The 25,360-nt window shown below is 34.0% G+C and overlaps 1 pseudogene; it reads right to left on the bottom strand.

The window, feature by feature from the left end:
* Window positions 1-1,387: 1,387 nt before the first annotated feature.
* Window positions 1,388-13,163, bottom strand: LOC101417840 (presenilin-associated rhomboid-like protein, mitochondrial pseudogene; annotated as a pseudogene).
* Between the last annotated feature and the right edge of the window lie 12,197 nt (window positions 13,164-25,360).

Raw genomic sequence — 25,360 nt, 5'->3', positions numbered from 1 at the left:
GCAAAAGTCAAAGAAATAGGGATGGAAGTTAAGGGCAAGAGAAGAAATTGTTTATTACCAAATTGAGAGTGGATTTCTGGCTTTCATTTAGCTCTAGATGTCCTTCTTTTTCTTCCTTTGTGAAATCGTGCCAAAATCATCAGACTAGAACGTAAATATTCATTTGTCCTTTCTGGAATATTTTAAAAAATATTTACTAATCTTAAATGGAAACATTCAGCAATATTGTGACTATTTTATAACATTTAGTGATACACTATTTTGATTCTAGAAGCCTTTCATATTCATATCACTAGTTTTTTTAAAAAATAAAGAGCCTGTTAAGTTTTATGAAAACCTTTTATGTAGAAGTTGTAGAAGCGTGCTTTGAAATTTTTCCTTTTATCCTTTTCCATGATCCTTTTGGTAATGGATAAAATGTAGATAATAAAAAGTGCTCAGTTTTTATAGAGCTTTTTTACCATGTGCCCTTATATAAGAACATTAATATAATAACCTCTCTAAATTCCCTGTGAGTTGAAAGGGAGAGCTCTCATTACACCCATTTAGCTGATGAGAAAATGGAGGCATGAGCAAGTGACCCAATTTGTTCTATAGTGTGACTTTTCTGACTTTGGTCAGTCTCTTAATATAAGTCGCCTTATAAAATGTTTTTAAAATTTCTTTTTCTAGATGAACATTCTGCTAGTATGCCATAACTACTCCATTATTTAACATTTCCTCTAGACACAATTATACTTTTTAATGTTTACCCTGAAATATTCTCATAGCCTATATGAGTTACTTTTTATCCTAAGAGATTTTGAATTCCTCAATATTAATAGGCAAATATTTTCTGCTATGCATCTTGCTATAGTGTGAATTTCACTGGTTCACAGCATATATATCCTCAAAAATGTAGGTTTTATAATAAACTCAAATTAGTGATTCTACATAAAGTGGGAATAGACTTTAAGTTTAGGTTTCTGAAGAGACTTAAAACACCTGGCCATTTTATGGAAAAAGTACTCCCTAAAATCCCCAGATTTCTAATGGGAAAGAAAAAAGATCTCACCAAATCTTACTGTGTCTTGTAAGATTTTATTTTCTTTAGACAGTCCATGCTTTTCATTTTCACTTGAAATGGTCTGCGATTAATGTTTAAGTAAATGTAAACACTAGCTTTTACTATGGCCAATTGTGAAATTGAATACTCTTCACATAGGGAATTCTTAATGTTTGCAGAGGCATTTTGTCAGCAGTTTTGTGTTATTTAAAAGATCAGTTTCTAATGGGATTAAGTAGGATAATCAAATAACAAAGTAGAATCTGGGTACACAGTTTGATGCCTGTGGAGTACTTCCTTGATGAATATAAATGAAAAGTGCCTCATGGTTAAGGGTAGAAGTCACCATGCCACTATGTATGGCATTTCTGATGTGTCAGCATCTTGGCTTGAAATTGGAGAGCAAAGAACCCATGTGGCTGGATTGGATGTGAAATATTTGACCATTGTCCACTGCAGATAATACCCCATAGACAGAATACAGAGACATTTGCAGTTATGATACCTGTCACAGTCTGCTGGCCGCCAATTAGGTTATTCCACCACTTGTTAATCTCCTTTCCGAAGTCCCCTTACTTTTGTGGCCTTATACAAACCAACCAAGCAACTTTAATACCATTAAAATAGCTCAGGACGCTGGATTTTAGTGATTTATCTTACCAAACAGCACTAATCCAAATGCATAGCCTGTAAACCCAAGAGTGAAAACAGAGGCTTTATAAGGGTCCCTACAGGATAAGGATTAGGATAAAGGACTGTTTCTTTTACAGGAGAAACCAAAGCAGTTCTCCTATACGCTTCACCACTCGTCCCTGTGTCTGATCTTGGAGGTTCAATCTTCCTGGGTGCTTTTCTGAATCCACGTTTTTGCTAAATAGAAACGCTAAACCTACGTCACAGCAGTGGCGGCGGGGCCAGGGTTGCCTGAGGACCGCCTGCGGGCACAACCCATGCCCGGCAGCTGCCTCATCCTCTGCGTGCTCAGTCTTGCCAAAGCATCTTCCCCTTGGCCAACTCTTTGACTGGTAATGTGCGTGGGTTCTTGCTTGCTTCACGCCAGCTGTAGAGCTTGCCTTTTTTTTTTCTTTCCCCAAATGGGACAGAAACAAAGGATATGTTTGTAATTTCGTCCTCTATTAGTCCCAAGAATAGCTCCTTAGTATTTATTTCCCCCTAACAATGGATAGCTCTATATTATATACTAATTTCTTCCTTCTAATAAAATATATTAACTTTGAAACAATTTAAATTAAGGGGAGAAATTCATATATTATCACATATTTTTCATCATATGTGTGTATGTATATTTGTAATATATATGATAATTGCAATCGGAATGTATATATGAATTAATTTTTACTGAACTACATATCAAACTCATTTTTTCATGTCTGCATAATTTTTAATGAAGTCCAAAATATTTCATTTAGTAAAAAAATCTATTAATTTTATAATTATTTTATTACTAGACATTTGATTCTCTCCTTCCCTCATAGTTCTTGTTTTTTAACCTCACAACATCCAAAGACATGGTTAATCACTGGTTTTCTATTAAGGATTTGCTTTAGTCAATGTGGTGATGAAGACAAAGGTTTTCTTAGAAGGATTCCATTGTTTTAAAAATATTCTCATTTTCCTTCATTTCTCTTTCTCATCATCACCTATAGGATCGTTAACTTCAAGCTGTCTTGTGTCTATAGTCAAAGAAAAGGGATCTGGCAAGTCATTGATGTTTTAAGAAGTATTAATCTAAAGTTTGAACTTTCTAGAGAAGTGTAAGGCATGGATTTCTAAGTTAATTCTGTATATTCTGTCAACAAATGGCAAACTGTTTAAGATCAAATGACTTTCCAATGCCAAGAAAACCACACCAATGGGTACCCTTATTCTCTGTCTTCAGTGCTAGTCAAAGCCATAGTTCCTGCAGTCTGTTCATAGGATGTTCTAACTTGACCTTTAAAATGGGCTGAACCCAATTGGTGTTAGTTTGGCTCTTCTTGTGGATGCTTCATATCCTTATTGCACACTTTTTACATATCACAATAAGATAATTGTTCATCTTCATGGAATGTGATAGTTATATACATATATACTTTCACATGTAATACAAAAGTTTATCATTCTAGAAGAAGAAAATAATATATAATAAGTGCAATTTGATATTGTGTTTGCTGTTTTATATTCCTTACTATGAACTCACAGTGCAGTTTTACTGAGAATCAACTTACAATGTTTCATGACAAAGCATTTTAAGATTTAATAGAGTCAGTATGAAATTTGTCTTAGGTATAAATATTGGCTTGACCAGTCCATATATACAGTTTTAAAATTAAGCACAAGATTGATTCATGATATATTTTTCATACATTTGAGTCTTAAAAATTGATCCTTCTTAAATGAAAAGAAGACAAATTGAATCTCTATTCAGAACATCAAAGCATTCAACTCTCTAATTTTTTGGCTTATTTTCTGCTTTTAAAGCAAGTAATTGAGTACAAATTATTTTCTAATCAAAGTACTTATCAATTAATTTCTGAATACAATGGTCACAATTTTTACAGGTCTCCTTATTGACTTTGTTCCTTTAAATGATCACTTATGATTTTATTTTACATATAAAAATATTTTAGCACTTTTATTCCCTGCAAAATAAGTAAGTTTGATCTAATATATTTGTTGGTTAAGGTGAATGCAGAACAGAGGAGAAAAATTTTTTATTTAGGTCTCCTTTATTTTCTCCTCTTTCCATTAATCTCTTTTCCCCACTCCTTCTCTCTCTGTATTATTTTGTTATCCTCCTTCTTTTATTTATTGGATGATGGACTGTTTGGGTCACGCATATTATACTGACCAACAGGAGTATAAGAACCTTGGGGAAAAGACCATAAGGAGCAAATTTAAATTATACCTCAGGACTATATTTTCAGTTGCATTGTCATTTTAAACATTAAATTTAATTATTAACCTACAGCTAGAGTTTATGGACAAGTCCTTTCAGTCAGGATATGATCGCAATATCATTGTAAAATTGAATGACTGTTGATGGAGAATAGATATAAATTTAGATCTATTCTTCTTATACTGCCTAATCCATGTGAAACTCTATCAGCTTGCTGATAGGTGCTGGAAGGTTGGAACAAAGAAGAAAGAAAGAACTTGATGGGTTGAGGGATTAAAGATAGCTGTAAATTTTTTGTCAATATACCCACTTTTCAGATAAGTCCAAAATACCCACCCTCTTGAATCTGGCCTGAGCCTGTGATTGCACTGATGATAAAGTATGCCTACAATGATGTTGTATCAGTTCTGATCCTAGAATTTAAGAGGATGGGCAGCTTCACTTTTCTGCTTTTGAATCCTAGCTTCCATGCTGTCAGGAAGCCTGATCAGGTATAAGGAGGGGTCCATATGAAGGAAAACTCAGACCTCTTGTCCACAACATTAGCAATCTCCCAGCCTGCAGACAAAACAGATTTACTGTATTAGTGAGTGAGTCTCCTTGGAACTGCATCCTCTGACCAATGTTGAATGAACCTAGCTGATGCCACATGCAGGAGGATGAGCTGTTCCCTTCAATCCCAGCCTACACTGCAAAATCATCAGCAAATAAATAATTGTTATTTCATTCACTAAGAATTTGGGTGGTTTGTTACACAGCAATAGATTGCTGAAACAATAGGAGATGTTACTGTAGAAGGAAACCAGATAATGCAGACCTTTGTAAGCCATGTTAGGAATTTTCATTTTTAATCCAAACTGCAAAGCTAAGTCTTAGAATTGAGTGCCTGATTTGCATTTTGAAAAGATTATTGTGACTGCACTGTGAAGACTGGATTGGAGGTGTCATAGAGTAAGAATAAGGGTGGATCTATGAATAATAGTTCTAAAGTTATCCAGGTGAGAGGTCATTGTAAATTGGACTGTAGACAACGGGAATGCTGGAAATAGAAGAAAGTGCGTGGGTTTGGCAAGATTTATAAATCAGAAAATTGAAAGGATCTGATGATGGTTCAACCTTGATAAGGTTGATAAAGCAACTCTAGCTTGCTGCTGCTTTAGTCATTGTGTACTCTTTGGTTTGGTCTGTATTGTCCAGTTGTTCCACAGAGAGTAGGCTAAAGGTGACTATTGGTGGAGAGACTGGGTGGATCAGAGAATATTTTCATATCCTCTGGCAAGATTTGCACTAGTATAGAGTCCATACCTGACCTTTATGTGGTGAATGAATGGAGGATAGAGAAGGAAATATAAACTATTCTGGCAGAGAGAAGTCAGTATATTCCATGACACATCTTGGTTGGTTTAATGAATAATGCTTGTAACCAAAACTAATATAAATACTTAGCTATTGGATAATAAGCTTTCCCAACAGTCCAAGTTTGGATTTTTGAATAACATGGTGGAATTTCAGGTTGAAAAGATGTACGAAGAAAATTCTGAATAAACACAGAGATAGTATTTAATTACTCACCATTATTACAGATGTTTCTTGGAACTATTTGGTTATTTATTTTAGAAACCATTACAGTCATTCAGTAAATTTTTATTGTTATGAACAAGGAACTATGTTGGTCATTATCTGTGTGTGGAGGGGAAAGAGTGCCTGAATAAAATTATTCTTCAAGACCTTCATGGGCTTAAAACATGATAAAGGAGATAAAATACTGTATTTTATTTAAAAGCCTTAAATAACAGTATTTTACAAGCAAAATCTTAAAAATCAGTTCAGATGAAATTCTGTCTAGCCCTTTCCTTGGATTTATCTGGAATCTGAATTTTAACTTTAAAAGAAAATTTAAAACTTACTGTTAAACACCTAATGTTTTTTTAAAAAAATTCTACTATATCAACATTTTTATATTGTGGAACAAGACCTGTTTGCTCTGGGATCTGGACCTAGTTAATTTCTTGCTTATTGGAAAAGGTCAGGGGCCAGAATTCCTGTATTGTAGAACCCTTGCTTCTATCACTAACTGGCTTTGAGACATTAGCTAAGTCATAATCACCCGGTACCTCATATTTTTGTTTGTTGGAAAGTTTAATCTTTTAAGTACCTGGCTTAGTTATCAATCAAGATTATATAACAGATTAAAAGAGATGGCTGTAAGTTTGAAGAGGTTTCAAAGGTAAACACTATAAATGATTCTCTTAAAAATTAAATTTTCGTGTTTATTTTTATAAAAGATATTATATATGCAGGATATTATATTTAATACAAATATACATACATATTGTGTACTATATGTATATGTATTTGTTCAGGTAACAGTGAGTAAAACCAGATGGGAGTAGTTTTTACTTATTAAATGACAAGCGAATCAGTAATTCAATCTCTCTTTTTGTTTGGGTTAAAATTTAGAATAGAATAAAAGAATTATAATTGGAATATATTAAATAGGTAGAATTTGACAATGCTAGAAGAACTTTGTGCCTGTGTGCCTTCTTATTAATTATAATGATGAGAAAAACCTGGTGTTTTTGTACCAATGCTTCATTTCCATATAAAAATCCAGAAAGAATATCTAGCTATAAGACTACTTTGATAGAGTTAAACTACTGAGATTCTGTGAACCTCACTGCCTACTCTAAGAAAGTACAAGCCAGCCAGAATTGTGAGGTGCCAAAGAATTTGCAGTTTGGACTTGTGTGAGATAGAACTACCTGCTGCTGCAATTTTCTCAACTCCTTTTCCTTGCCTCAAACTTCTCTTGGAAGTTTTCTGTCTGAGCTGCACTTTTCAGGTAGGTGGTACTGTTCCTCTTTTCAGCATACAAAAAACCTATTTGCAGCATGGTATAATTGGGTTCTTCCTTGGTTGTATTTGGGAATTTCTGGGCGCCCTGTTGGAATGTTTATATTCACCTTGAGAGTTACAACTGAACAGTAGGACAATGGTTTTCAAATTCTCTTTTCATTTCAATTTACTACTAACAATGAAATAATCATGACTACAATTTCATTAGGCATAATGGGTCATTTACGAGATCAAAATTGAGATCTTTTCCCTATACATTTTTCTCAAGGTCTTTTATGAAAACCTTAGAAAAGCGGTCACCAAGTCATAATGTAATGGGAAACAGTGGTATGTGACACCTCTACTTTATGCATCTGGTACATTTTTTAAAATTACAGCACCCCTTGCAACTTTTTGTTTGCTATCTGCTTTCTGTGTCCATTCACTGTGCATTCTTCTGTGTCTGTATTTATTTATTTTTATTTATTTATCCCCTCCCCCCCTTGCAGTTTGCTTGCTGTCTGCTGTGTCCATTCACTGTGCTCTTTTCTGCATTTTTTTGCTTGTCTCCCTTTTTGTTGCATCACCTTGCTGAGTCAGCTCTCTGTGGGGCTTGTGGGCCAGTGGCTCTCTGCAGTGTGCAGCGAGCTGCCTTCACAAGGAGGCCCCAGGATGTGAACCTAGGACCTCCCATATTATAGATGGGGGCCCAACTGATTGAGCCACAGCTGCTTCCCATCTAATACATTTTTGTATGAGCATCACACATTTTATTTTCATTCAGAACTCAGGAAGCCCATTTGGTTTTCCAATATCTGATAAGAGCAACATGATTTTTACATTTTACATCACACACCTGTAATAACTAATTACACCATTAAGGTAAGGTATGTTTCCCTTTTCTTTTGACATAATTTCTTATGTAAGAGTTCCATGGTTTGCTAAAGTTCTTACAATGGAAAGTGAGCAGTTCAATCTACTTAGCCAGTCTTAAATTTTTCATGTGACAAGTGAAAAAGGTCCTTTCTAGAGATAAAATGACCCTGAAGCTAAATAAGAGGTCAAGACTGAGTACATGGAGTTATGTGCTTTTCTACAATAGTTGATGACACCATTAGTTATTGAAGTAGAAAAAGGAGTAATATTCTTTGCAGACATTAAGTTGGTTGAGAAAGGATAAGGTAGATTAATTTCTAAAAACATTACTGCTCCTACTGCTAATCATGGACAAAATTCTCATGTTTGCAGCCCACAGTTCCTGCTGAAACAGCTAGAGCATTTCCGTGTGATGACAAAGCAACTACCAGTTGGAAATATTTGCATGTTGCTTGGACATGTTAATAACATTAGACAAAATATGTAATTCAGCTACAAAGAGAGAACAAATTATGATTTGGAAATATTTTCTATTGAAATAATCTTTGTACAACTATAAAAGAAGGCAAATATTATGTTTTTTCCTTATCATTTTAGGCCCCATATTAGTGTGTCTCTTTGTGTGAACATATCACAGTAGATATGCTATAGAAGGATATATGCTTTTTTTTTAGCTTCTTTCTTTATGATAAATACTACAGAGTTGAGACATCGCTACACAAATTTTTGAATTTAGCCTGTGATTTTAATATTGTGATTTCAAGTTATTTGATCCGTATGGTGTTCTAATTAGCTGATTAACCCAAACCAATTGTAGACAATACTAAAGCAAGTTGTTTTTTTGTAAAGATTTATTTTTTAGTTATTTCTCTCCGCCCTCCCCCCCCCCCCGCCCCCGCCCCCCGTTGTCTGCTCTCTGTGTCCATTCGCTGTGTGTTCTTCTGTGTCCGCTTCTATCCTTATCAGTGGCGTTGGGAATCTGTGTTGCTTTTTGTTGCAGCACCTTGTGTCAGCTCTCCATGTGTGCCGCGCCGCTCTTGGGCAGGCTGCACTTTCTTTCACCCAGGGCAGCAGTAAAGTGACTTGTTAAATTAAAAATTCTTATTCCCTGACATAGTCAATATAATTGAATTCCATTTTAACTTCAATTTCTTGTTTCAAAGTTGGCCTGAATTTTAATTTTCCTTTTACCATCACACTGAATAGATTTGTAGTTTACCTGTTATCTTTAAATCTCTAGTTCTATGTTCCTATGCATTTATATATATACTTCTCTTTACCCAAATCAATTCAAGTAACTTCTTATTAATAATTTATATTCCCATACTAGAGTTTCTAGGTGTGATGTATATTAGACTTAAAAGAGTAGAAATTGTTTAGGGTCTAAGTATTCTCAATCTGATTTTTAAACACTTCATCAGAAGCGCACATTCACGTAATTTTGTCTCTCAGATATTGATTTTTTCACTAGTATAAGACATCATCTATTCGACTGACAAGGGTCACTGGGAAATCAGCATATTAGAACATTTGGCCATTAGTGACCTGGAAAAAATTTTAAATCACTGTTTAAAAGGTCTTTGTCTTTATATCCCATTACAAATTCCAAATGCCCATTTCTCTTTATACACATCCTTGGATTTCAATCTAGAGACAGACTTTACTGATCATGATTTGTTCCCTTTCTTATTTGATTAAAAAATCAATTCTGATGCACTTTCATGCACACATGCATGTGTATATATAGGTACATTACATTATATATTTTTGCAAAATAAATGGCATGGAAACATTGTCTATATTAGCTATTCTGTCCACCCTAATAATCTTCTAACATCTGCGTTTTCTATCAGCAGAGTTAAAAATTCTACTTAATATCATGCTAAAAGAAGAACCCCTTATATGCAGATACTTTAAAAAGTTTTTTAATATAATGAAAAGATAAACTGTTACTCAAAAGGCCCCTTTCACTTCTGGCTATGTTCTTCTTTGTTAAATGTATTTTTTTTTTTTTAACAAGAATATATTAATTCCAGGGAAAATAATATAAGAGCATTATATATTAAATCTGTGGTTCTCAACATAGGTTAGACATTCAGTTTACCTGGAGAGCTATGAAAAAATGCCTGTACCTGGAATCCCATCCCAGAGCAGTGAAATTAGAATTTCTGGGGATGTAGCCCAGGCATGACTACTTTTATAGCTCCCAGGTGATTCTAATGGGTAGGCACGTTTGGAAACCACTCCCTTAGACATCCTCCTTGAGTTTTACCCTTGCTTAATTTCAGTCATGTTTTCCTGTCTAGTGACTTCGAGAAAATGTTTCTTCTCTAGCTTAGAATATCTTGTTTTATCTTTTCTAAATAATTACAGAAAGACTCATCACCTGCTTGAGGCTAGCTTGTTTTCCAATTTTAAATCACCGTATCTCCTTCAACTGAATATATAAATATTTGATTTTGGTATCAGTTTCATTTTTGCTTATAGACTGTATAGTTCTTAAGGTTAGAAAATCCCGCCTAATTCTCAGAAACAACATAAAACAATCTACCAAGGAAACAAACAAATAAAAAGCAAAAACTTAAGCACAAAGTAGGTGCTCATAAAATATTTATTATCTGATTTTCTTGAGTTCAAATTGCTCTACTTTTATGGGAATGTTTTGATTTTTTTTTCTCAGTGTTGAGGAGTTTCCTGGGATGTGCATTTTGAGTTCTAAATCCTGAAATTTCCTGAGCAAAATGCACCCACTGGTCATTTTACTTCTATTTCCAGATTTTAATTTAAATGTACAGGTCCCAGCTTCTTGTGTAAAGGAACACCTAATCAAGAGACTCCCTGTTAATGCGTGTAAGTTACCCTTTGTTTCAGAAATAAAGAATTCCGAAAAATGACAAAAGTAGTCTTCTAGCCAAAAAAGACCTTTTTAAGATTTAATATCTAAGAAAAGAATCCCCATGTGAGCTGATATCTAAACATTTTCCCAGCTGGAATATCTTGTTATTGAATAAAAAAAGTGCTACCGTATGCATCACCTGATGCTTAATGGCAATTTTTAGAATTTAGCAACAACCCACCTATACTGATTAATTTTATTTTTATTTTTAAAACAAACTTTTTTTAAATGAAAGATTTCACCCCTAGAAAACTATAGAGACTAGGGTAATGAATATCCCATGTACTTAACCTTAAATTTGATATACTCACATGATTTTGCCCCTGGGTTTCTTTTTTATTTATAAATTGTGAAGTAGTTCAAACACACAGAAAAGTATCAGGAAAAGATTGAACAAAGAGCTTTGCAAATAAAATATGAAAAGTGCTTGCCAGTGCCTGGAATGTAGAAAACCCAAAGTGACCTATTTTTTTTTCTTCATTGGATTGTTAACATTTTGCATAATTGCCTCAGTTTTTCTTTAAGAAATATAATGAGACATTTGAAGCCTACTGATTGTCTCTCCTTGACATCATTCCTCTCCTTTTCTCACTTCCTCTGACCTCCAGCCCTCTTTTTTTTGCTTCTTCATTCCCTCACTCCCACCCTCCATAGGAATTCCATTTCCCTGAATTTGTATTGATTATTCCAAGTTTTTTTTTTCTTTTTCTTTTTCCTTCATATTGTGCATTCCCAGGCAATATTTAGTACAGTTTTTCTATTTTATAAATATGTGTATGTGCCATTGTACAATTTTGTTTTTTTAACTCAAAAAATTTTTGAGATTTATGTGTTGATGTAGAAAATGTTGCTTCATTCATTTAATTTTTTTTAATGAGAGAAGTTGTAGGTTTACAGAAAAATCATGCAAAAATACAGCTTCCCCATATTATCCCCTCCCATTATTAACACTGCATTATTATGGTACTTGGTACTTTTGTTACAATTGATGAAAGAATGTTGTAATTGTGTTATTAACTCTAATCCATAGGTTACATTACAGTGTATTTTTCCTCATATACCTTGCTATTATTAGCATTTTCCATTTATATGGTACGTTTGTTATAAATCATGAAGGAATGTTTTTATAATTGTGCTATGAGCTATAGTCCCTCATTGACAATAGGGTTCACTGTGTTTGCAGTCCTATCTGATTAATTTAATTCAACAGAATAAATGTCAGGTGCCACTGGGTTTACAGAAGTCATCCAGATACAGTTCTTGTCCTCAAGGTGTTCACAATCTGTTTGATAAAAAATGTCAACACTAGAGAGGGCACTGTTGGTGGCATTTGTGGGATTTGCTCTTAGTGGGTATAATTTATTGAACTTAATTGATTATGGTGATTTTTTTTGCGTTCCCAATGTCCTATTACCTTCTCTTCCCAATATAAAGTTTTATCTGTTTCTGCGCTTGATTTTTAAGGTATCTGGACAGGTTGGTTTGACAACCATCTAAAATAATGTTGCTGACACGGACTTTGCAGCTCCCTTAACAAGAAGACATTTTGCTAGGTGACCTGTTGTTATCCTTTGATGATATTTGTTACTCTGTTATTTGATCTTTTCCAGTGTTTGACAGAGCTTGTGCAAAAAGAAATCTTGGAGACATGTTTTGGCAAAATAGCAAGGGAAGAAGTATCGAGGAGGAAGAAAGTTTCTATTCAGATTGTAAAGTGTTCAAAGTTTTCAGACTTGAGAACTTTGTGAGAAATTGAGAATGTCATTGAACCACCCTAAGCCTGTCTCTCATTTGTAAAATTGCACCTCTCTCCTGGGGTTATTGGGAAGACTGCCGGAATTTGTGAAAAGGATTTAGCATGGTTCCTGGCACATTGTTAATATTCATTAAGGGCTTGTATGTGTGTGTTGTTGTTGTGATTCCTAAAGATTACTAAACCTTGGGTATGCTTAACAGATAGCAAAAAATTAGAAGAGATTTGACATTTTCTTTATCTCCACAGTATCTTTAGAAATAGGAGGCAAAACAAAACAAGACCTATCCGGGTAGTAAAATCTAAAATAGAGCAATGTGATAAAGTGCATTTGAAAGAATTGTACAAATCAGAAGGCATTTATATCTGGAAAACTATGAGGCCATAAATAGCATTTGAATCTTCCTAATCAGGTAGCCCTTCCCCTATTTTATGAAATCCTATTAATAAAGTCATAAAAAACGTTTTTCCAAGATCCTTTTGTCTTTCTGTATACATTTCTGCATATAATAAATACATATATTTCTGTATGTGCATTTTTGTATATAATAGCTAGAAATTAAATTTCATACTTTACTATCATTATACATATGCTTGACTGCAGCAACGCATAAATATGAATGCTATAGAAGGCTACGTAGGACTTTTCTGTAAAGACGGAAAAGGGTAAGCCTATGAAAGCACACACTTTGGTTACCAGGAGAATAAATGGGTGGTGTGATTCCCAAAAGCAGGAACCAAGAGAGCTGAAGATGTTAATAGCCGCTGGTGAGACTGTGTTGGCATCGTGCATCAGGGATTCTGGACTGCTTGCTTGAGCCATAACTGAAGAATTCAATTTCTCTTCTGCCTTTTCCATAGCTCTTAATACCTATAGCCCCATTCCTTGGATTAACAGACAGGAATTTGAATTAATAATGCTTCATTTATTTTTAAGGTGTCCTACATAAAAATCAATACAAACATTGCCTTTTAGTTTTACCGCTATCAAATTGTAGCAGGGTGTTATTTTCGGTGCTGTGGAATCGCCTCCTTTTGTTGCATTAGCCTCAGGTCACTGGAGAAGAACAGAGCCTTTGAGGTTGACAAAGATGAGACAGTGATTTGTGGACCAGTGCATCAAAAGCAGAGCAGGTGCATGCAGGAGAAAAACATACTCCAGTTTGATGCTCTGCACACTCCTCTCCTTCAAGGAACCCAGAATGTTCACCAACCATGAAAATCTTTTAATCTGTTTCTGACATAGGAAAAATAGCTTGTCCTAAAATAGGTGGTTCCCTTAAAATTACCAGGTCTCGTTTTAGAGTGAAGTGGATGGGTAAGTGGATCTAAATGAACATTGAGGTTAGAGGGTGATAATTTAATTGTGTTATTAAAACTCTGCACATAGTTTTTGTTTTGCTTTGTTCTAAGAAATGCAAAAGAACTTCCATTGCTTCTTAAAATATATTCTGAAATGAATTTTATATACTGAAAGCTGGGTTTGAAAATCCTTAGCTTACTAAAACTCGAGACTGTATAATCAGTTTATGTTATTAGATGAAAATCTGCAACCTCAAATGCAGCAAACAAAAGCAGGTGGATTATCTGAGACTAGAGAAATTTCCTTTTATTTTTGTAAACTAATATTGATAAGTGGTCCACCTTAGGAACTGATTCTCTTAAAGCATTCTGATTTTCTCTAGAGTCAGTTTCACTTTTGTTCAATAAAACAAGCTGAGTAGTTAGAATCATTCATCAATACAGAATACTCTTATCTTTGTCCCCTTAAGTTTTTACACAACTATGAGGTTTCTGCTTACTTTTCTATTTTCAATGTCTTTTACCTATTTGTGCCATTTTTCTCTAGCAAGTTTATCCTCAGTTTGGCTGATTTGTCACATCTTTAACAGAACCAAATACTGGTTCCTTCTTGTCTTTCAGGAGGACAGCTTGCATTGCTCTCACCTTGAGCTGCCTAGGATAAAAATAAATTCTTTTGGCATTTGGTTATGTTTCCTTCACAACCTGTATTCTAAAGGTTACTGCTTTTGTGTAATTCTAATATGCATTTTTAACTTAGTACTTTAACCCCTCAGGGTCTGGATCCTGACTTTCATTGTGAGCAAGATCAGTTGTATTCAGTTTTCCTTCAGGCCTGAATGAAGCACATGTAAACAACAATTTATTCAGCATCTGACAGCATTAAGAGCAAATCAGAAGTGGGGAAAGGGGTAGGAAAAAAAACCTACAGTGTTATCTGGAAAGACTAACAGAGGCCTAAGTAACAGTAGCTCAATATCAATTCAACCTCTTTAAAGTTTGTTTGTACGTCAAAGTTTATTTATATTTCCACAAGATACGTATTGATAAGAGTTTCAAATGGGAAATTGGGTTGTATCAATTTCTTTGAGCCAGAAATACACCTCATTAAGGTAATGGGTTTTATGCCACCAAGTTTTTTCTCTTTTCTTTTTCTTCCTGTAAGCTTTAATTAGAAACTCAAATTTTCAGGAATGTGCTCAGAATTGTGTGGTTTTCTTTTTTCCAAGGGGGTCATCTCGTTTGGGGGATAAGTGCAGACTACACTTACATGAAATTTCTTTCCTTCTTCTTTTATGAAGAAACAGGTTAAATTCAACACGACAGTGTGAATGATATATTTGCTAAATTTGTACTAACATATGCAAATTTAGGGAGGAATTATTTATCAGGGTGTAATATGTTTAAGTTTTTTTAATAAGGAAAAGTCTAATAGGTATAAAGAAGAGCTCCATATAAAATCATGACAGATTGGAACCATTTGCTAAAGGAAATCAACTGGTGTGGAAATTTTAGTGCCTTGGGAAATATTATAATATGTACTTAAGACACACCTTCTTAATTCTGATAATAGGGACACAGATGTGGCAAAGGCTTCATTGACCTTCCAGCTAAGTGTCTGTCTTCTGAATTACGAGGATGCCTCCTATTCCAATGGGCAGGATCAGTGCCCTTCTGCTCTCAGAGTTCCTGATTGGGGATCCGTGCTTCCCGATTCAAATTGAACCTATCGTTGGCCAAAGTCAGAGAGGCTTATCCATGGGAACCCACAAGCAAGGTTTATCAAGTTAATGCTTGGTCTATTGCCAAAAAAATCCAAAAAACATCAACACTTTTTTCTTTCTTTTGCTCTAAGATTCAACTTCTTTGTTCTACATCTTTCTTATTTCTTGAAGAGGAAGACAGTGACGTATCAACTCACTCCAGCACAACTGTTTTGCTTAAAATGAAAATGATAATGATAAACTCATGCTGCATAATGCCTTATAGTTTGCAAAGAGCTTTCTCATTACAGAGTCAGAATCTACCTTAATAAAAAGATATTCTACCCACCAGACTATTATGCTGACTCATTTAATCATGAATAGAGTTTTAAGTGTTTTTTGTTCTTATGCTTTGGTTTGGTTTAATGCTTTTATTCTACTTTCCCTATTCACTTCATATACGTGAGATAGGTATTGGGTTTTAAATTCAAAAATATAAAAAGTGGAATGGGGTGGGTTTAGATTCCTAGGCTGCTTAAAGCAAAAATCATGAAATGGTTTGGCTTAAGCAATGGAAATCTATTCCTTTATGGTTACAGTGCAGAAAAATGCCCAGACCTAGGCATCATCAAGGCACCATCAAGGCATCATCAGGGCAGTGATTTCTGCCCGAAGACCAATTGCTTGTGATCCTTGGCTCCTCTGTCTCATGCAAAACGTGGCAGATCTGCTGCTTTCTCCCTTCTCTTCTGGTTCTCTTGATCTCAGCTTCTTGCATCTGTATTTTTTGTTTTCTCTCTCTCTGTATTTATTCTGCTTAAAGAGAACTCCAATAGTAGGATTAAGACCCAACCTGAATGAGGTGGGTCACACTTAACTAAAGTAGCCTCATTGAAAGTTCCTACTTACAACGGGTTTACATCCACAGGAGTGGATTAACTAAGAACCTTTTTCTGGGGGTACATACAGCTTCAAACCACCACAGGGGGAAGATACCCCAGGCCAGTCTATTATAATATACTCTGTCAAATCAGATGTTTCATGCATATAGTTTTGTGTTAACTTTTCTCTTGGAGCAGCAGTTGTGGGGAATTTTTTTTTATGAGTTGCTGAATTCTCCAGGTTGAACCTCTCATTTGAGACTGGAGGCTGTTGATCTTTTTTCTATTTTTCTTTCTCTGCCTCTTTTTAAAAAATTATTTATTGATTAATGAAAATACAAACTGTTAATTTTCTGTGGTGAACTTTCCATTGTGGTTTTGAAGTTACATTAGAAGGCCTCAAAATGAACATTTAAAATCAGGCTTCCAATGATTATTTCATTAACAAAAGTTTTATTTGAGTTCCAGGTTGTTTGGTTAATTTGATACTTGCTCAGAATATTTTATAAATTGCCTTTTTATTATGTGTTCTGTAATTTTTATAAGAACCAGTTATAATAGCATCTTGATAGCAAAAATATTGCTTTTCAAGACCTAACTTCATATATGTTCAGCATGTTTTAATTCTCAGATAGCATTCATTGCTTTGCAGTATAATTGATTTTTATGGAAGAATTATTTGATTCTTCCATTAGGACTTTGAGCATATTGAGGGCAGAGATTCCATTTTTCTTTCTGAACCCTTAGAATCTAGTGCTGTTCCTAAACAAAAATTGCTATGAATAAATGATTGTACACATAATTCGGATAGAAATTGAGTAGTTGGTTCTTTTTGAAGCTCCTGTTAATATAAAATTATTTTTTGACTTCTTCTCTCCATGTGTTTTGTGACTTTTTCCTCCTTCTTTCTCCACTTCCAAGATAATAGACCTGAGCACAAGTAAATAAAATAATGAAAAGCCTAAGTTCTGTTCTGAGAAGTTGACTATTCCACAGGAGTTCATACAGTCTCTGATTTCAATTCATAAATTGTACAGAACAGAATTAGAATTTCAGGTTTTGGAGGTAAACTGAGATGACCTCTAGAAGTAGACTCTTTTTTTAGAGTAAAAAATATTTGTCAGAAGAAGGATAACTCCTTTTAAAGATTCAATGAATATAAGCCATCCGCAGAGTAATTTGGGCTAAATGCTATTATTAACAAGCAGATTCATTAGTTCGAATATAACCTTTCAAAGCAAATACTGGGAGATCCCCAGCTTTTTGTCACTTAAAATGGGATTTGACTAAACCTGGTCAAACTTCATGCAGCAAATAATAGTTCAGTGTGAATGCTGTGGAAAGAGAAGACGACTAGGATTTGCATATTTAATTTCTGTGAATCTACATTGCACATAATCAGATTGAGATAGATAGGATTATGTAGAATTAACTTTTTAAAAATTTAAGGATGCATTTGATATCCTCTGTCTGAAGGAAATAATATCTTTTTTTTCATTTTAAAGAAGACAGGACATAATTTTTAAGAGCATCTTATAAGAATCTGAGATAGGATAACACACTTTCATCTTTCTGGATGGTGCTTGCATAATAAGATAGCATCAATTTATTTTGGCATGTATGAATGACTCATATTCAAATTTTTGCTTTTATTAATACTTACTTTTGTTCTATAAATGGCACCCTGAAGTATGATGGTGAATTTCCAAATATAGTTTTCTTATGAAACCTGGCAAACTCTTAATAGTATATGTACCAGACAGAGCAAACTACTTTATTTTTCAATATCTGATAAAACAAAACCTTGTGAAAGCTCTCTAAAAGTGATAGATTCTATTTTATGAATCAAATTCATTTTAGCTTTTCTGCTTTTTTCTGAATTAACATTAACATTTGGAATTGAGGTAAAAATCTGCTTTGGTTTTATTCATTTTATTAAATAAGAGATGACAATATAGAATCCATTCTACAATTAGAAGAGACTGCCTTTGATTTTAGTGGTACAATATTGGATTTCAATGTCACTATTTTTTCCAACTTTTATATACTTTTATATGCTAGTTAACTAAAGCAAAATTGCTACTGAAAATCAGGCTAATTTGAAACAAAGCCTATCTCTTTTAATCCTTGCTGCAATATGTGATTGGGCAGTAATAGGGAGTTTTTATATTTCTTTCACAATGCTGTCTTTAAAACCTAAACATTTAGTGTTTCATTTAATAATATTGTTTGGCATTTATTTACTTTAAAAATGCTCCTATTATATTTTTGGAAGAAAAATTGACAAATGTGTCTGTGGAACATTGACATACATGACTGACTGAAATCGTTTCTCTTGACCTGGTTTGATAGCTATGACTTTAGTGAGCTTATGGGCTCAGGTAATTATCTCCCATTGTTTTTCTTAAAGTTCAATACAATCTAAAAGACAGACACATGAAAGTGAATACCCTATCTAGCCAAAGGTAATGTGGGCACGATGGCTTTAAAGTGAATTCATGAGAGAATACTGTATTGGAAATGGCTTGCATTCCCAGAGCTTGCCATCGCAAAAGAAGCGTGACTTTTCCTGTGGAGCTGGACAGGAATATGCACCAGACAGGACAGGCTAAGGGCTGAAGGAAGAGCCAAAGTGACATGCTAGATAAGGAATTTGCTATTGAGAGATCTTCTTAAATCAGGGTTCCATAAATAACAAGCACAGCACCCTGTGAACAAAAGATCCGGTGCTGAATATCCATAGAACCAATGCCAGAACCTAAGGACCCTGTCTGCTAAGACCTCTCTTGTTTCTTACTTCTTCTCCTTCCCAAGTTTTAATTCCTTGGCAAAGGTAGTAGTGTTGGTGAAGGAAGAAAGGAGAATAAATGTAAGACAGGGTGGGATAGGTGATAATCTAATCACACCACCCTTCTCATGACAGGATTTTAATAAAGTTCCAATGATGTACTGACATAGAAAATTGTCCTTAAAAAATTTAATGAAATGAGTTTATTGACTAAAAGTTACTGAAATAATTCATTATCAGATTGTACAGAAAAATTTGGGACCCACTTGTGATTTCAAACAAGGGGCAGAGAACTATCTCCTTAAAACAGGCTCGATCTTTCAATGGAGGAAAATGATGAGGTTCTTTTAGGCTCCAACCTAAGGGAGCGCTGTTTTATCAGTGCAAGGGTTACACCTACAGTGTGTAAAACATTACATGTGCGATATATATTTTTGCATGCTTTTTATAGTCACATGTAAGGTAAACAAGCCAGGCTCAGAAAGGTTTCATGCTTTGACCAATGTCCTACAATCTCTAAATTACTAAGGGAAGAGGAGCTCAGGTATCTCACTCCTGCTCCATCCCTTTCTACTTCTATTAGCTGATTCTTCTGACGGCCTAATCTTTATTTTTTCCAGGCTGTCATTCATTTTGGGTCTGCTTACTGTATTTGATCCAATACTTAGTACAGTCCCTGGGCACATAGTAGGTGCTTCCTTGATTGTAGTGACACTTGCATGCTTTTTCAACTTTGTCTTATTCTCTATTCAGTTACCCTAGTAGCTCTGTTGGTATAAATGTTGATCTAATTCTGAGTATATTTTCACTTTGAGCTTGTCATTATGGGTTAAGTTTGAATTTTCAACCTAAATGCCGTACATGAACATTTATGCCATTTGTGGTATTAGAAAAAGGAACTGAATGAATAGAGAGGAACAGTTACACATGGTAACTGTTGCTAGGGAAACAATTCCCTAGTAAACACTTTAAATGGTAGCTGAGTTTGAGTCATGGTAGTTTTCACAGGGAGATAGTAGCATTAGAATAAATGCATAGTATTTTTAAAAATAAATACAGACTGAAGCCAACTGGGCTATGAATTTGAACAATAATTTTGCCATGTGTTTATATTAAGTCTGCAGTTAAAATAATTGTTTGTTATGTTTCCATTTTCATGAATTACTAATAGACTATATTAAGTGAATTTTCCCATTGTAATTAAATAGCCTCATCTAATACTCTATTTAAACAGCTAGTAAGTTTAGGTCCTTAACAACAACAACAACAAAAAGCAAGGATTCCGTATGGAGTAGAGGAAAGCAATTCAGAAATATTTTGTTTTGTAGTTTTTCTCTAAGACAATATTGTCTATGCAATTTTAAGCCAAATTCTCTCCCTAAGCACCAGTCCCCTGGTGATAATAATATCTATGTGGTATGTTAAAATTTTTAGCATACCAAAAGATTGTACCAAGTAACTCAAATTCGATTTGTCCAAAACAGAACTGATCATTTGTGGTAGGTGCTTGCCAAAATCAGAAGTGAGTCTCTCTAAACAATAAGGCAGAAATTTTAGGATACTCAGAGATCTAGAGACTAGTGAAAAGGATTTATTCTATTTATACTTAATTACTATTCAAAACAACATTATACAATGTTGAGTTTTTAGCTCACTGTTCTGTCATGCAGTTTCATGGACATTGTTTCAGAAACCTGAGCAGACAGGATTCCACAATTCTGAGAATGGATATTGATCTTAGAGTTTTTCCTTCCATCAGGAGGCCACTTTGAAGAGTCTACAGAGGAATTTTTTCCTTTGGCTATTTAATAAGCAGGTATTCTTCTGAAGTAATATTAACAAACCTCTTATAGGTGTTTTTCAAGCATTATATTTTCCATTGGTAGCAGGATTAATTTCAAAGAAGGCACACAGAGATTTGGGTTAATTGAGAAGAACTTATAATTTGTTATTTCCATATTTTCCCAAAGAGCAGAAAATATTATTTAAATATGTTGAGAACAAAGTGGTCTTCCATACTATAAAAAGGCAATTAATCAGGAGTCTCTTAGGATATCTTTCTCCTAAACCAGGAAATCTTTTTCTGCCCTCATCAACGTTTTCAGTTTAACCAACCGACATGTTATATAGTCCTTCAGCACTCATCAACTACAGTGTCACCTTCAACTTTTCCCTCTCCCAGACCTACATCTACATCTAACTTGTTGCCACCTGATGTTACTTTAATTCTGCGCTACTATTTACTAGCTGTATGAAGCTCAAAATCACTACCTTTAGGTCAAGGATGGTGTGGAAATCATCCTCAGAAAGATGGTATGAGAACCATTGATTCTATAAAATTTTCTAATTTACAGAGTTTTAAGAAACCTTTAACCATTTGAACACCTTGTTTTGAAATATTCTATACTTATGAATTTGCCTGTATTCTATATACAGAGAACTTGGGAGAAAAAGCCTACATGCTAATGTTTTATTCGGGAGTTACAATCTAGGTGGCAAAAAAACAAAACAAAACTGAGAAATAAAGGGAACTTAGTCAAGGAAAGAGGCAAAGCAAAGAAAAGATGGTGCTTACTAAGCTGGCTAATACTCCACGAGTTAAAACCAACAACAACAAGAACAACAAAACCCTGCTGCTGTGTCACAAGGGATGTCTAAGAAAGGTCTTATGGAAACCCTGAAACTTCGAACAGTTCTTTGTGCAGTATCCTGTTTCTCAACGGTCAAAATGAACTTCCCTGCATATCTGAGTTGTGTTACCCAGCTCCTCTGGGAACCTCCAAAGGAAGCCAGAATATCCTTGGGTCCAGATGAGGTAAGACTTTCCTGGGCAGTCAATTGCTGCAGCTCCCACTGTGGTGGGTGAGATGGAGGCTATGAAGACACATGGCCCTTGCTCTTGAGTATGAGACAGCTGATTACATTAAGGAAAGATGCAATATATGCAAACATCAGGGCTCCTCAGGACCAGGGGAATCTGGGGAGGGCAAGGGGTATCTCTGACATTGATTCAAGATCTTATTATTTTTGACATGATTGTGATGCAGCAATCTAATGTTCACAAATAAAAGAGTCTGAGTCACTACTGCTTTTTAAATGCCAGAAGCAGTAGGAGAAACAGTTAGGTATGTTGATTTCTAAGTATCCTAAGTGGGATAATAATGGATATTGGAAAAATAAAAGGAAATATAAAGCAGGTTAGTTGTTCATGATTTCATGTGCAGCAGAGGGGCCCTCTCTGATTGCTGGTTGCCAGTTGCCACAGGGAAATGCATTTAAGCAGAAGATAAAAATGACTATGATACTTCACATATAAAGGCATCATTGTAAGGGGAATGAAAATGTTGAAATACCAATAAAGTACCCTGAAAATTTTTTGTCAAAGGCTTCATAAGCAAGATAATCTGTATGCTCAACAAAGAGAACTTCAGTTATTTAATGCATTCCTCTATTTTGATCAACCCAATGAAAGTGAGAACTTTTTATTTTGCTTCTAATGGTGCTATATGCCATTTGAAAGCACAAATTTAAGCTTATGACCACCTGTTGGACATCTGAAAATGATGTTTTTCAAGACAACTGATTTAACAATGTCCACGGAAATTAGTAACTCAGATTATGAAATAAGAAGAGTAAAGAATCACTTTTATAGTGAGTATAAAATAAGAGCATTTTTTTCTGGGATTGGCTATTGTGTTGAATCATTGCAAAGTAGATTCATAAATATTAATAGATCTGCCACTGCACATATGTATACATATATACATCATTTCCTCATTTGCATGTATATATGCAAAGGTAATGTGAATTAATACAGAGTAGCTGCTTAGCTTTTAAAACATTGTATAATGGGAAACTAAAACCATTAAAACTGTATCAATTGCACACAATACATGAAATATCTGCATTTATTTGAAAGCTACAATGTATAAAATAATGAAGTAGGCTTCAAATGCAGAAATAAAAATCATAAATTAGTATGGCTCTTATCAAAATACTTAAGGAAATTTAAAAAATACAAAGTAGACTTGTTTAAATTGGAAAAAGGATTCTAATATCTAAAATATGTAAGTAGAATACCACTAAATTTAAGAACATTCTTGGAATAGGTATGCAGTATTTTTATATAAAGAGAAAGAATACTCAATTTTGTATTTTAAAATTTTATTTATGTAAACATTACTTTCATATTTCTTGCAATAGCAGCAGGAATATACTTTTGTTACTAATAGTGTGTTCAATAACATATCAGTACAATTTTGCCATTTGGTTTTGTATTGTAGGTCTTTCCTTGTGAAATGTACTTGTTAGCAGTATTATTGGAGAATGAAATTAGGCTTTTCAAAATCAGAAATATATGAACAGATTAAAAAATGAAATGGTAGAAAGAAGTTAAAATCAGAAACTGATCTTGGTTATGTTCCTAAGGAGAACCTGTTTGTCTTCCTAGTTGGTTTCTGTCACTAAATGACTTATCTTTCTGTAAGTTTCTCATCTCATTTGTTATATATCATGGAATTCCATTCAGTTAGTTGCTCATTCAAACAGTATTTATGGAATGCCTAGTATGTGTAAGGTGCCCTGTTAAGTGTTGCAAAGGATAATAAATGAAGAGGATATAGGCCTCCAACCTCTAGAAATTTAATTTTTAGTGGTGAAGGTGAGAACTTCTTTTCTTTCGGATGGTTTGGAGACAATACAACATTTACATATTAGTATGGATAAATTTCAAACTTGCTTTATTCATAGCTCAAAATTATTTTTTGTGGTTATTGATAATGGTATATATTTCCATATATATTAGAAATCCAAACCAGAGATGTCAATCCATTCTGCTATCCTATTCCTTTCTCTAAGGAAGGCTGTTCTACATAAAATCCATCTATTCTAAGGAAGAACCTTCTATATACCTCCATATACAAATGTGTACATTGCTTCCTGCCGAAATATTTTCTTCATCATCACAGGAAAGAAAGAAATACATTCAGGCTTTTTAGTAGTAAGTTATAATTATGATTATAATCATGGCATATCATAAAACAACCTGTGATAAGATAACTAATCAAATGATCAAGTTTCTTTACTCTTGTCCAATATTATGTCAACTCCTTGAGGAAATATTTATTTGAAATGCTGTGTATCTGTAGTTTATTTATTGATAACAAATAAAAACCTCTAGTAGTTGATCAGGAGACCAGACACTGACTGGATTCATGTTAAGATGTTATAAAGATTGTCTCGATATGCCCAGCATATTATCTGACTTGTCCTCAGTAATAGCTCAAACTGATTAGCTAGTAACAGTGAATAGTACTTAAATGCTTGCAAACACAGTAATCCCAATAGAAATTGAAAATTTCCAATTATTATTTAGACACTTTATATAGATGAATTACAGCTTTATGATGGATTAAAACATAGTTGACATTAATAATAACTAATATCTTGAGAGGTTATACAATTTCAGATGGCGTGTTGAGAGTTTTAATGTAGTGTCTTATTTAATTCTCACTACACTGTGAAGACAGTACTATATTATTTTGATTTATAACTGAGAAATATAAGACACAGAATTTGAATAAATTGTCCAATGTCACACCATAAATAAAAAAAATGCAAGGTATATGCAAGATGTCTTTATCCAGGATATGAATTTAATTTTGGATTTTGAGAAAGAATTCAAGATTATAGAAAAGTTGTAAGAATAATTCAATAGACTTCCATATGCCTTTCACCTAGATTTTACAATTGTTAACATTTGGTCACATTTGATTTTTCTTTTCCTTCTCTCTCCACACACACAATTATTATTAGTAGTATACTTTATAGTAAAACCATTTAAATATTATGACCCTTTGTCCCTAAATATTTCAGCAGGTATCTCCCAAGAAGGATTTTTTTTTTCATAATCACTATTTTACAAAGTTTTAATACTACTATTTAATGTGCAGACTAAATTCAAATTTTACCAATTATCCATTAAAAGTAATTAATAACAATTTTGTGTTCCAACACAAGACCTAATTCAGGATTACACACTGCTTCTAGACAAATCCTTTAATCTGCAAGAGTTATCTCAAATTTTCTGTTTCTTTTATGACACTGACATTTTGGAGAGTAGAAGCCAGATGTTTTTTTCAATATTCCTCAAATTGAGTTTATCTGAGTGTTCCCTCAAGGTTAAATTTATTTTATTTATTTATTTATTTTAAAGATTTATTTATTTATTTCTCTCCCCTTCCCCCCCACCCCGGTTGTCTGTTCTCTGTGTCTATTTGCTGTGTCTTCTTTGTCCACTTCTGTTGTTGTCAGCGGCATGGGAATTTGTGTTTCTTTTTGTTGCGTCATCTTGTTGTGTCAATTCTCTGTGTGTGTGGCACCA

Source organism: Dasypus novemcinctus, chromosome 2 (assembly GCF_030445035.2).
Source record: "Dasypus novemcinctus isolate mDasNov1 chromosome 2, mDasNov1.1.hap2, whole genome shotgun sequence".
Classification (NCBI taxonomy): domain Eukaryota; kingdom Metazoa; phylum Chordata; class Mammalia; order Cingulata; family Dasypodidae; genus Dasypus; species Dasypus novemcinctus.
Note: the sequence above shows the minus strand (reverse complement) of the source record. Positions and strands in the feature narration are given on the sequence as shown.